The sequence below is a fragment of the Notamacropus eugenii genome, chromosome 5, assembly GCF_028372415.1.
Source record: "Notamacropus eugenii isolate mMacEug1 chromosome 5, mMacEug1.pri_v2, whole genome shotgun sequence".
Classification (NCBI taxonomy): Eukaryota; Metazoa; Chordata; class Mammalia; order Diprotodontia; family Macropodidae; genus Notamacropus; species Notamacropus eugenii.
In genome coordinates this window covers 150,514,501-150,528,959 of record NC_092876.1, presented here as the reverse complement: position 1 = coordinate 150,528,959, position 14,459 = coordinate 150,514,501, and the positions used below count along the sequence as shown (strand labels likewise).

The 14,459-nt window shown below is 37.5% G+C and overlaps 1 pseudogene; it reads right to left on the bottom strand.

Moving 5' to 3' along the window:
• Positions 1 to 274: 274 nt before the first annotated feature.
• LOC140507708 (caspase-4-like) overlaps positions 275 to 14,459 on the bottom strand; it is a 35,334-nt pseudogene continuing 21,149 nt past the window's right edge.

The window sequence follows — 14,459 nt, the reverse complement described above, 5'->3', positions numbered from 1 at the left end:
GTGCTTTGTAGGTAAGTAAAAGCTTAATGAATGTTTTATTCATTCATATTGGACTAGTCTCATCTATACAGCCACATAATGACCAAGGTCAAATTAATGTCATAATGAAGTAATATAAACCATTATAAAATATCATATAGGCAACTGGAGCTCATAGGATAATCAACACCACACCATCTTTTATCTGTGTGCCTTTGACTTTCAGTTTAGAACCTAAATAATGCAATTTGGTTCCTCATTCCTTGGATCAGTTTGCCTGAGTTGCCAATAGAGGCTATTTCTTTGTTCTAGCTTTAAAAACTCCTGGGAAGAGGTAAAATTTCTTGTCAAAGATAATCTTTCCACTGGGGGAATCTGGGAGTTTTTCTCTGGAGTCTCAAATGCCTTCCACACCTTAAATGAAGAAATAATTCCATAGATGAGTTTTTTTTTCTTTTTAATATGATGATATTACTGATGGTACCTAACATAGGACTCTATGTTTCTCCTCCCTAGTAAAAGAGTGCCTTAGGTTAAGGACCACATGAAGGCATGAGATTTCCAGTATTAAAGAAATAGATTAGAGATATGTGCTCCCCAATGACAGAACTAATCTTCTGGGTAGGGATAAAAATCCATGGCTTTCTACTTACTCTTTGGAGGCCCTGTAGGCTGTGAAGTCTATTACATGGTTGCTATAACCATATTCATAGCAAGAAATGTGCTTGACAAAAATAATATTTAATGATTATACCTCATCACTAGCACTGAAGATACAAAAGTGTTGTTCTTTTTAGTCACACACTATAACCCAGTGCTCCATGTAAAGCAAGATTCCCTTCAAGGGCCACTTTGATGTTTGTTTTACCATTTCTTGATATCATATTTAACAGGATTTTCCAGGAAGTAGACCACATAGAATAACAATATAAACATGGAAAGTCATGCCTGTGAGCTTTCCATTTAGCTCAGGGATGAACTTATCCACAACCACAGAAGCATCAATGGAAGCAAGGATGATGATTTGGGCAGTACCACCACATCCAAAATACTACAATTAGAAAGAAGTTCATCTACTGTCTTCTGGGACCTTGGCTGGGGTGGCCAAGCAGTTGGTAGAGTAAGAGGCATCACTAACAATCTTAAGAGAATAATCATTTTTCTCATGTTTTACTCTCATCTTGAACTTAGGGACATCAACAGAAGGGACAGCAAAGATCATAACACTTAGCTCCCCCATTCAAAGGAAGTCAAGGTAGTAAGGACATATAGTTGACTCTACTACAAACTAAGTCTCATCATCTCCCAATTTAATATTGATGGGATCATCCCTTTTCTGAGATAGCAGTGGCTTTTCCATTGGTCTCCAGTTTTCCATTTTCAGCCTTAAAAATACCCTTGAATATGCTGGAATCATTTTGGAACATATAAACCACTTAGTTGATATTAATGAAGGTGTAATTTATGACAACTATTCTGTCTGATTCGAATGATTACTAGGCACTAAATTGGACAAATACTTTGTCTCTTACCTTCACCATCTCATCTCAGGGATGTGGCTGGAGCCATAGTTCCTGGCACTGAATTTGGGAGAATTACTGAGAGACATAGTTGAGCCTCTGAGAAGAAAATAAACACTTAGGCCATTAGTGAACACTGTGTCCTAAATACTTTGTCAGTTTTCTGGTGGAGATTATAGCTTTATGAATTGGGACTCAGGTCAGAGAAGGTTTATTGAAGAAGACAAAAGGGTAGGGAGAATTTCAAGTTGGGAACGTGGGGTGTTCCTGATAGTCATATGAGTGCTTGAATTGCTGAAGTCAGCATTTGTGTACTAGAAAAGTCAGAGGGTGAGGCTAATGAAAAGGAACAAAATGATAAAAGGAATGGAGGATGACCAGAGGCAAAGTAGATCTACTTCATATTTTAGTTGAACAATATGATAGTTAGAAATATAAGTAGAATACTGTAAATGAGAAACCCTCTGTTTGTCTCTGAAGTACCTACTAATAGTTCAACTTCTTCACATATGTCCCAGACAAGGCATATTGTTAGGTTAAAGGGCTATTTGATTATTTTCTATGAGAATGCCTAGTTCTATTCTAAAGGTCTATAAGCTCTAAAGGAAGTCTAAAAGTTCAGAAAGAAATGTTTTAGTCCAGAAATATCTCCAGGGTTCTAGAAGAGATCTAAAAATGAGTATTAACTAGAGTAGGATACAGTTGAGTAGCCTGAGGCCTTGAGGCCACATGGGGCCTTCTAGGTCCTTGCATGTGGTTTTTGACTAAGTCCAAGTTTTACAGAACAAATCCTTTTATTAAGGGGATTTGTTCTCTGACATTTAGATTCAGTCAAAGAGCTGTACTTGAGGACTTAGAGGGTTACATGTGGCCTTGAGGTTGCAGGTTCCCCACTCCTGGAGTAGGACATCTAGAAAGAGACTGATCTTATGGAAAATATCCTCCAAGTGCCAGCAGTAGGCATATTGCTTGAAACACTGTATGAGTTGCTTGATGATAACAAACTCCATTTTATTAACTCTCCAAGGAATGTTATCTTAAAATAAAAAGGGAATTAAGATTCAGGGATATGATTTTTGTTTTAGAAGTAAACTGAAGAGTGAAAGTTTGGAACTATTTCTGTCTAGGTTGAGTGAGCATTAGAAACAATTCAACTTTATCGAACATCTATAAAGTACATTACTAAATCAGGTTAGTGCTTAATGTACAGAACCTATCATAGCAGATAGAGATTATGTCAAACGAGACTCTAGAATAGCAATATCTTTAGGATTACAAGAGATAATTACACACAAGGACAGTAGACTGTAGTAGACTACAGATGAAAAATAGATTTTGTTTGTTTTGTTTTGTTTTTGATTCATAGGCAACAGGTTAAATTGGCCAAGGAGGGCATGATAAATGACTAGGCATGATGAATAGATTTATTTCTGAGCACTTCAAAGGTGATGGAACTCTATGCATTTCTTTGTGTTTCTCACTTTTGGAAGTGAGAGAAGGTAAGTAGATAACAGCTTATTAGTTGGAATATGAGTAGAAGACACCCAGACTCACCAGCAAAAGACCTCCCGATTACCTAAGAGGAAATTTGGGATTATAGGAAGAGATAAGAAGCCTGATCTAGAACACTCAGATGAACAAATTGCAAATCAACTAGGGGTGATCTAGAGTAGAAGACAATCCTCCCTTGGGGAAATATAAGCAAATTACATACACTCAGTTGCAAAAGGCCAAAATAAGTGTGAGGAAATCTAGTTAACTAAATCTAATTAAATCTAGTTAAAAAATTAATAAAATTTTAATTATTAAAAACTGAGTTTAATTAAATTCAATTAAATTTAATTTTCAATTAAATTTAATTAAAAATTTATGCTGAGTAACTGTCTTCATAAATGTTACCCTGATCTATAATGCCTGAATTTGTATATTTTCTTCTGTCTTATATAGAAACTGGGATTAGACTTGCAGTTTTTTGGAATGTGTAATGGTCCAGGGCAGAATGTCCCTCTGAATGTTACCTTTTTAACTTATGGTCTTAGAGAGTTACCTAGAGGAATGAGAGGTTACGTGAGTTGTCCAGGATCATGCAGTCTATACACACCACCATGCCATATGTGGATGGGCTAAGCTTTCCTAGCTTTGAAATTAGATCTTTAACTACTATAATAAACTTTTTCTTTCCTCATAAATCAGAACTTCAAATGTATTTCTTGAATGTTAAATCTCATGGTAATAGAAAAGAGAAAGGGAGATGTCAGAATCAGATATTCATTTATTTATCTTATAGGATAAGAAATAACTAATTAGGAGTCAGAGAGCTGAAGTAGCAGGTAAAGTGATCAGGAAAACTCAAGTGACCCATTGCTACTGAATGTTCTGGGGCCCAAAGTAATAGACAATAGAATGAGATTAGCAAGCTAAAGGCTTAAGTCTGAATTTTTGTTAGAGTAAGTAGTTGTGCAGGGACTTGACACCATGCTATATGAGTATTACTAGGAGGAAAAAAAGGAAGGAAGGAAGGAAGGAAGGAAGGAAGGAAGGAAGGAAGGAAGGAAGGAAGGAAGGAAGGAAGGAAGGAATCTCTTACCTGAATTCCTGCTCTACAAGGGAGGAACGCTTTACTCAAAGTAGCTTAAATGTCTCATTCCACCTCCACATTACACACAGAGCATAGCGTATAGTTCTTGGAAGCAGTTTAAGACTGAATATTATAATGTGTGGTAATTACACCCTGCCTGGAGTAGATTGGCAGCACGGAAGGATGTCAGACAACATGACTGAAGTTAGGGCATGAGTGCCAGTCTCAGCACTGATGTTTAATATGTTTGTCCTTAGCATGAACCTCAGTTTCTTTACTTGTAGAATGAGGAAACTGAAGCAATTTACCTCTGAAATTCTTTCCAATTCTAGATTGAAAGCCCTATGAATTATTATAAACTTTAGCCTGTGGGCCAAAGTGAGAAGAAAAAACAAAGTAAAAAGATCTGAAATATCAAGATTAATATGAAGTGGGGTGATGGTTGGACAGTAGAAGGATGATGGAGGCCTGGTGGTAGTAATAATAATCTAGACAGTTATAGTATTGGAAATGTTGAATACATCAGGAAGGACACATAGGGAAATGGAGTCATAGAAGCAGAACGTCAAGCATGAACTTTATAATATGAGTACAGCGACACATGGAGCAGCAATAATAATAGGAATTACAACAATAATAAAAACTAGTATTTATGTAGTGTTTTAAGGTTTGCAAAGCACTTGATATATGTTATCTTCTTTGATCTTCACGATAACCCTCAAAAAAAGAATTATTATTCCCATTTTATGGATAAGGAACCTGAAGCTGAGAGAAGTTGAGTGATTTTGAACTCTAGTGTTCTTAATTCCAACAACTATACTCATGGCACTGTGCCAACTAGCTGCCCCAGAAAAAATGTTGTATCTAATGTATAATGCCTAAGTTTCTTTACTTGTTCTCTTCTTTTCTCCCAATTTTCCATATTAATAATGGTTTGTATATGTATGTATATATGTGTATATGTATATATATAATGTGTGTATATATGCATATATCTGTATGTATGCACCCATGTATATGTGCATGTGTACATGTATGTATATGTATATTATACACATACAGGTTTATATGTGTATACACATGTAAGTGTTCATATATGTAAAACCAAAAGCAATTCAATATCATTGCAACAAAAACCCCATATGGGAACTGAAAGTGTTTGACACAGCTGAAAAAACTGAAATTGGATTTTAATCTATGGTACCACATTCTACGGTACCACAAAACAAATACATTCTAAACTATGCATAACCAGTATCTGTATACTGCTAAAGGATCTTTAAGTTCCTATCTAAGAAACCACTTATGTGGGGTTGTGGAACAAAAAGTAATGAAGTCCTTTGCTACGTTCTCCAGTCAAACAGAATAACTTGAAAAGTTCAGTTCTCTGAACTTGCATGAAGTGGCCATAGTCTGTAGAATATCCTTCTTCATCTTGTACCCAAATCATGCCAATGCCCTCTAGGGACAAAGTGATTTGTTAGTCACTCATCACAAACAGCTGCAATCATTAAACAAAGCAGGACATTATGTTTCAAAGTATTCATGGGTAACATTTATACACACATACACACACACATGCACACACACACAGACACACACACACACACACACTCATCTACTAAACTGCCACCCCTCTTCTTTTAACATGACTAATATCCAGCTCTACCCAAGATAGAATAAGTGGAGAGTATTGCCAAACTGGAAAATAGGGAGGAAAAATGTGCAAAACTTAATGTGTATGAATCTGTGTTGAACATCTTTCTAGAAAGACATTAGAGTTTCTCTGCTTTCAGGTCATTCAATTATAATTATGAGGTATAATAGAGTAACTAACTTAGGGATGTTTATTCTTTCCCTAAGGAGTAGGACAGGACTTGAATAAGCATAAGCCTCTCCCCGTATCCCCTACTCCCACCCCAGAGAAAGTATAGACTACAACTACACTGCAAGGTACTGTCAATGATTGAACACATTTAGGTTAATTTATAGCCAAAACTTATCTCCTTGGCATGCCTGGATGATGATAACTTTGGATTTACCCCTCAGACTGGGGCAATTATGGCTTTTGAAGGTTTGGAACATGGTGTTAGTAGCCAGCACATCTGGCTTTTGCTTTACATGCCCTGTTCCACAAATACTATCCCAGATGCCATGCGACATGAACACCATGTGTTAAGATAACCAGTGCTCTGTGTGGCCAGCAAATGCCTTCAACTCTGACTCCATTTCCTGAGAGATACTCAAAAGTTAATAATTAGAAGTAGCTAGAAAAATGGTAGAATAGTTTCTTCTGCAAAGTCATCAATCCTTAAACCTCAAAAGAAAAGGATACTGTTCCAGGCATAAATTAATTGCAGCTGATTTCATAGGATAAGAAGACAGAACCTGATGGTTCTGTCAGATGGGACCACAACTGTAAGCTGCCCAAAATAGGGTAATGGGTGCCACTGGAGAGTATTCCTATAAAAGAGGTAGGTTTCTGCAGTGAGAGACAAGAAACTCCTGGGAGGGGAAAGGTTAGTCAGTGGAGAGTTTGTGATGTATTTTTCTGAGAGATTATTTTGTTTCTCGGACAGCATTCCATACCTGGAGAAGGAATATGTGATATGCTAGTGGGTAATTAGTACTTAGATCTGTAGGGGAAAGAAACAACATAGCAAAACATAGTGTTTGGCATGGATGCTTCATAAGGATGACAAAGGAATATAGCTTTCCTTATTATTTGAGAAATAGGGTAACCACTTCCTTATGACCCTGCTGCTATAAATGACATGAATTGCTTCCCCTGGGAATTTATACATTGTCCTTTTTTTCTTATAAATGTAGGAGTGAATATAACTTCAGTAAATAAGGAAATGTATTCACTAAAGAAAAGCAAAGCATGGCTTCCAGAAAGTGAAAAGGCTGCATTCTGGATTTTTAAGCAGTTATAAACACATATAAATTTTTTTTTGTTTTTCTTTCCAGTCACTCAATAAATTAGCATTTATTACATACTTAAAATGCACCATGTATTGTATGAACCATAAGGAATATGAAAAAGGACAAAAGACAATTCCTGCTCCTGAGATGCTCATAGTCTAATGGGGAAGTTGGGACAACATATGAACCACTATGTAGAAAACAATATATATATATATATATATATATATATATATATATATATATATATACATATATATATGTATATATATATATATATATATATATGTATATATATATATATATATATATATATATATATATATATATATATATATATATATACAAGTTACATAAGAAGTAATAAACAAAAGGAAAGCACTGACATTAAAAGTGATCTGGAAAGTCTTGTAGAAGGTAGTGCTTTAGGTGAAACTTAAAGGAAACCGGGAAAGCCTGGAGGGAAAGATGAAGAAAGAGACCATTCCAGGAATTAGGGTCAGAAAGTTAAAATTCCTGGATTTGGGATATAGAGTGTCTTGTGCAACAAATAGCAAGGAGACTAGTGTCACTGGGTTGCAGAACATATGGGATGGAGTGTGGTCTGGTAAAGGGTAAGAAAACTATAATATCAGGAAGACATCAAGGTTATGGAGGACTTTAACAGTCAAAAAAGGGATTTTATATTTGATCCTCAGATAATAGGGAGTCATTGAATTTTAGTGATATGATCAGATCTATACTTCCAAAAGATCACTTTGATAAATTTGTGAAGGAAGCATTCAGTGGGAAAAAACTTGAGGCAGGGAGATGCAACAGCCAGCAAACTATTCAATATTCCAGGCATGAGGAGATAAAGGTCTGTAGCAGGTTGATGACAGTGTCACAGGAGAGAAAGTTTGAGAGATGTTTCAGAGGTTGAATCAATAGGACTTAGAAACAGATTGTATATGGGGAGTGAGAGAGGAAATGAAAATTCAAGTAAGTACAATGTTTCCTCATGTGTAGCACTGAACCTAGATAAATGTGGCCAAAGCCATGTGGGAACCCTATTCTCCTTCTTGCCTTATGAACTATTTTGCCAGTAATCCAAGTTTCAAGGATATGTCTTGAGCTTCCATAACTTTGCATAAACAAAATGAGTGTTGTTAGAATAAGAAGGGAATCTATTACTTGGTTGATAATATTTGTATTAAAAATCTCTAATATGGGTGTGATATCGATCATGCATATATATATATGTATATATATATGTACATATAGGTGTGTGCATTACAAATATACAACCTCTATATTTGTGCTACTTCATTTATATATTCATTTATATATTTTTGTTGTTATTGCTGTTCAGTCATTCAATTCTGTCTGACTGACTCTTCATGAACTCATTTGGGGTTTTCTTGGAAAAATAATGGAGTAGTTAACCACTTCCTTTGTTAGCTCAATTTACAGATGAAGAACAGGGTTAAGGGACTTGCCCAGGGTCACACAGCCAGTGAGTGCTGGAGGTTGAATTTGTACTCGTGAAGATAAGTTTTAGTGATTCTAAGCTCAGTGCTCTATCTACTATGCAACTACATATAGATGTATAATGGATCTAAAATATAATAATAGAATATAAATTAATACATAAATATATCACAAATATACAGGCCATTTCCAGCTGGATAAGTTGTCAACAGAGATGAATAAACTGTTATCAAAAAAAAAATTAGGAACTCTTAATCACCTTTTAAAAGATTTCTCCAAATCACCAATAATAAAATAAATGCAAATCAAAGAAACTCAGAGGTTTTACTTCATTCACAGAAAATTGCTTAAAATGAGAAATTACAGAAATAACCAATTTTGTAAAAATTGTGAAAAGCCAGGCATATTGATTCACTCTTTGCACAGCTCTGCATTGGTTTAACAATTTATTATTTTGAGAAAGTGAAAAAATATTCATAAACTGTATATATATATATATATAATATGTGTGTATGTATGTGTGTATATGGGTACATATGCATAGATATAAATATTTAAAGAAGGTCAAATATAGAAAGAACTGCAAAAAAATATGCACAAATACTTATAGCAGCAATTGTTTTTTTTTAAATTAGGGAAGACCTGAAAACAAAAGAGGTGAGCAGTGATTAAAGAATGGTCAAAGCTGTTTCATGAATATTGTGTTGTAAGAAATAATGAGTACAAAATACTGAAAAAGTATAGAAACACACATGAATTGATGAAAAGGGAAATATGCAATAGAAAATTATAAAATATTCAATTTTATGTCATTGTAAACTGAAAGGATATCTATCCCACAAAAATTATATTAAATATTGTATAATTATAATGACCAAGCCTGACCCCAAAGAAAAGATGAGAAAATCTACCTTTCCCTTCTTTGCAGTTCTGGGTAACCATCATTGAGTAAAATCTTACAGTTTTTCAATTTTGCTTTATGTACTGATTATTTTTGCTGAACTCTTTTTCTTTCTTATTAAAAAATTTTCTTGGGGGCGGAGCCAAGATGGCGAAGTAGAAAGACGCACATAGACATAGCTCGGGGCAGAGCAAAGATGGCGAAGTAGAAAGACGCACATACACATAGCTCCGAACACACAAACCACAGAACGGCTAGAGGGGACCAAGCCAGGGCGAATTCTGCACCCAGAGACCACGGAGTATTGGAGCGAGGGAGATTCCTGCTCCGGAGAGACCTGCGGACCTCTCGCGGGGGGTCCTTCCCGCCGCGGACTGGGCGCCAGGATGGGGAGCGGAGTGCGGCTGCTGCGACACTGAGGGGAGGAGATCTGAGAGGGCTATGGAGACAGGATCTCCAGCGGCCACGCGGGTCCCCCCACCCACAGAGGGACCTGCAAACCTCTCTCAAAAGGTCCGTCGCGCTGCAGACGCGGAGCCCAGCCCGGACCTGTGGCAGTGGCAGCAGCGGCCACGGCTCCGAGAGGCACAGATCTGAGAGGGCTCCGGAGGCGGGATCTTCAGCGGCGGCACCGGCCCCCCCACCAACAGGTGACTGACGGGGGTGGGTGAGAGAGTCTCTTTGGCGGGTTGAGAGGGGAGTGGGGTGCCCCCAAGGCTCGGGCCCCCCCGGGAGATAGAAGCTGAGAGGCGCCTGCGGACGGGGGCTCCCCAAACGGGCAGGAGCCTGGATCCATTGTGGAAGGTCTGTGCATAAACCCCCAGAGGGAAATATGCCTGAGAGGCGGCCCTGCCCCTGACCACCTGAACTTAATTCTCACACTGAATAGCAGCCCTGCCCCCGCCAAAAATCCTAAGGCGGGAAGCAGCATTTGAATCTCAGTCCCCAAACGCTGGCTGGGAGGACCAGGAGGCGAGGTGGATGTGAGGAGAACATTCAGAGGTCAGGCCACTGGTTGGAGAAAATGCCAAGAAAAGGGAAAAGAAATAAAACTATTGAAGGGTACTTTACTGGAGAAAAGACACTTCCTCCCTTCCTTTCTGATGGGGAGGAACAATGCTTGCCATCAGGGAAAGACACAGAAATCGAGGATTCTGTGTTCCAGCCCACCCAATGGGCTCGGGCCATGGAAGAGCTCAAGAGGAATTTTGAAAATCAAGTTAGAGAGGTGGAGGAAAGACTGGGAAGGGAAATGAGAGGGATGAGGGAGAAGCATGAATAGCAGATCAGCTCCCTGCTAAAGGAGAACCAAAAAAATCTTGAAGAAATTGGCACCTTGAGAACTAGCCTAACTCAGTTGGCAAGGGAGGTGCAAGGGGCCAATGAGGAGAAGAATGCTTTCAAAAGCAGAATTAACCAAATGGAAAAGGAGATTCAAAAGCTCACTGAAGAAAATAGATCTTTCAAAACTGGAATGGTACGGATGGACGCTAAGGACTTTTCGAGAAAGACAGATATCTCAGAACATACCGCGCAGATTCGAAAAATGGAAGATAATGTGAAATATCTTATTGGAAAAACAACTGACCTGGAAAATAGAATCAGGAGAGACAATGTAAAAATTCTGGGACTACCTGAAAACCATGATCAAAAGAAGAGCCTAGACATCATCTTCCATGAAATTATCAAGGAAAACTGCCCTGAGATTCTAGAACCAGAGGGCAAAATAAATATTCAAGGAATCCGCAGAACACCGCATGAAAGAGATCCAAAAAGAGAAACTCCTAGGAGCATTGTGGCCAAATTCCAGAATTCCCAGGTGAAAGAGAAAATATTGCAAGCAGCTAGAAAGAAACAATTCAAGTATTGTGGAAATACAATCAGGATAGCACAAGATCTGGCACCCTCTACATTGAGGGATAGAAGGGAATGGAATAGGATATTCCAGAAGTCAAAGGAACTAGGACTGAAGCCAAGAATCACCTACCCAGCAAAACTGAGTATAATACTTCAGGAGAAAAAGTGGTCTTTCAATGAAATAGAAGACTTTCAAATTTTCCTGATGAAAAGACCAGAGCTGGAAAGAAAATTTGACTTTCTAACACAAGAATGAAGATAACCATGAAAAGGCGAACAGCAAAGAGAAATCATAAGGGACTTACTAAAGTTGAACTGTTTACATTCCTACATGGAAAGACAATATTTATAACTCTTGAAACATTTCAATATCTGGGCACTGGGTGGGAGTACACACACACACACACACACACATGCACACACACACACATACATAGAGACAGAGTGCACAGAGTGAATTGAAGAGGATGGGATCATATATTAAAAAAAAAATGAAATCAAGCAGTGAGAGAGAAATATTGGGAGGAGAAAGGGAGAAGTTATATGGGGCAAATTATCTCTCATAAAAGAGGCAAGCAAAAGACTTATTAGTGGTGGGATAAAGAGGGGAGGCAAGAGAAAAACATGAGGTCTACTCTCATCACATTCCACTAATGGAAAGAATATAATACACACTCATTTTGATAGGAAAACCTATCTCATAATACAGGAGAGTGGGGGACAGGGGCACAAGCAGGGTGGGGGGGAGGATGGAAGGGAGGGCATGGGGAAGAGAATGCAATACGAGGTCGACACTCATGGGGAGGGAAAGGACCATAAGAAAATAGAAGTAATGGGGGACAGGATAGGATGGAGGGAAATATAATTAGTCCTATACAACACAACTGGTATGGAAATCATTTGCAAAACTAAACAGATATGGCCTATATTGAATTGCTGTCTTTCAAGGGGAAGGGGTGGAGAGGGAGGGAGGTAAGGAGGTTAGAACTCAAAGGGTTAGGACGAAATGCAATGTTCTTACCACTGGGTAACAAGAAATACAGGTTAAGAGATCAAGAAAGCTATCTGGTCCTACAGGACAAAAGAGAAGACGGAGACAAGGGCAGGGAGGGAGGATAGAGGAGAAAGCAGATAGGTCACAGGGGCAATTAGAAAGCTCAGGTTTTGGGGGGGGAGGGGATAAAAGGGGAGAAAATTTGTAACCCAAAATTGTGTGAAAATAAATGTTAAAAATTAATAAAAAAAATTTTCTTGTTGATATTACTACAGAGGATGACTCTTTAGCTAGTCTAGGGATTAGAGGTGTATTTAGAAATGATAGCAATATGAAAAGTAACAGATAAAACCTGAAAAAAACAAGCGTTCTTAAGTATGGATTCAATGCAACAGGAAATGTAAGATAAAAAGGAGGGACCAGTGCTCAGAAATGAACTCATATGAAATGATAAAACAGACAGCAGAATTTCAATTGTGGTAATGAGACAGAAAAACACATAAGAAAATGGAACCAGAATGCAGGAAACAAGTATAGAATGGAGACTACTGGAAGATGTCAAGGGATATACCAGGGTCAAGAAATAGTATTTCCCCTAGATTCTGTTATTAGTAGGATTGTACATCAGTGATTCTTCAGGTTCCAATTCTCTAAGAGAACAATGAGGTTCAGATATGAGTTAGGTCCTTTTTTAAAGCAATGAAGTACACTAACCCAGGTCTCTGTGACATTGGCCACTCATGATATACCAATTAGCGTTTCTATGTCTCTTGGAACGAGTGAAGTGGGTGGTAGGCTGTAGTTCTTTCCTGACTTGTAAGGTTTTCTTTCATATCCACATTACATCCAAGGTCCTTCAGTAGTTTGATCATTCCCAAAACATCATGTTCAGCCCCACTTCTTTGAGGAAAGCTATCAAAGTTTACGTTACAGATGATGAGAGCTTGGCGTTTACAGACAGTCTTTTCCACGATAGGATATATCTGTAGGGAATGGATATAGGAGGAGTTGAATCCATTTTTTCCTGTTTACCTCTTGAGCCTAAACAGAGCTGCTACCTTAAATCCTAGTAAAAAACTAACACCACTGATCTTCAAGTTGCTTATTGACCTGGGCTTGACTTAGCAATACTTTGGGTAGAAGTAGTCTTATTTCAATCAGACTAGATATTGCTAATTCTTTAAAATAGGCAGGTAGATAGCAAACTGGTTAGAGTGTGAGACCTGCAGTTTGGAAGACCTCAGTTTAAATCTTGCCAGAGGCAATTACTATCTATACATACCTGGACAAGTCATCCTTTCAGCTAGCCTTAGATTCCTCGTCTATAAAATGGGGATACTACTAACTCCTGCCTCCCAGATTTGTGAGAATAAAATTAGATAATATGATTTAAGTACTTTGCAAACCTTAAAGCATTACATAAATGCTAGAGTATCACCATCATCATCATCACCATCATCATCATCAACATTTATATTATTCACTGTTTTCCTCCAACATGTTTGGGGCTTTCCAATCACCTTTTTCGTACCATTCCCTCTGTTTCAAAAACTCTTCAGTCCCAAACTCCTTCATTCATTAAAATTACACTTATAATTTAAGAATCCCCTTAAATAAAGGTGTCAGAAATAGTGTGGTCCTCAATATTACAGAGTACACTCAAATCACATTAAAGCGCAATTGCAAAATATTAAATAAACTAAGTAAAATACAATAAAATATCCATATTATTACATATTAAAACTAAGTCAACATATATAGTTTAGTGCTCCCTGTTTCTGTTTGTTTCAGATCACTACTCTTAAATGCCAGATTCTTTAAGAAATGATTCCTTATGCCCACAACCTAATGATCTCTCTGCTGAACATTGATATCGACCCAGGTGAGAATGGCAACACCATCATTCAGCTGGTGAGCATGAATGTGAAAGTCTGGTGCTTCTATGCAAACCCTTTATACACACACACACACACACACACATGTATATATGTATATGTATACATATATGTATATGTGTGTATATATGTCTATGCATGTGTGTATATATGTATATGTGTATGTATGTGTGTATGTGTATATGTATGTGTATATATGTATATACATATATGTATACTTATATATGTGTATATAAATATGTATATATGTGAATATATATATATGTACATATATTTACTTTTTATTTTCAGTTCCAAGTTCTCTCACTCCCTCTACTCCCAATCCCCACCCATTAAGAAG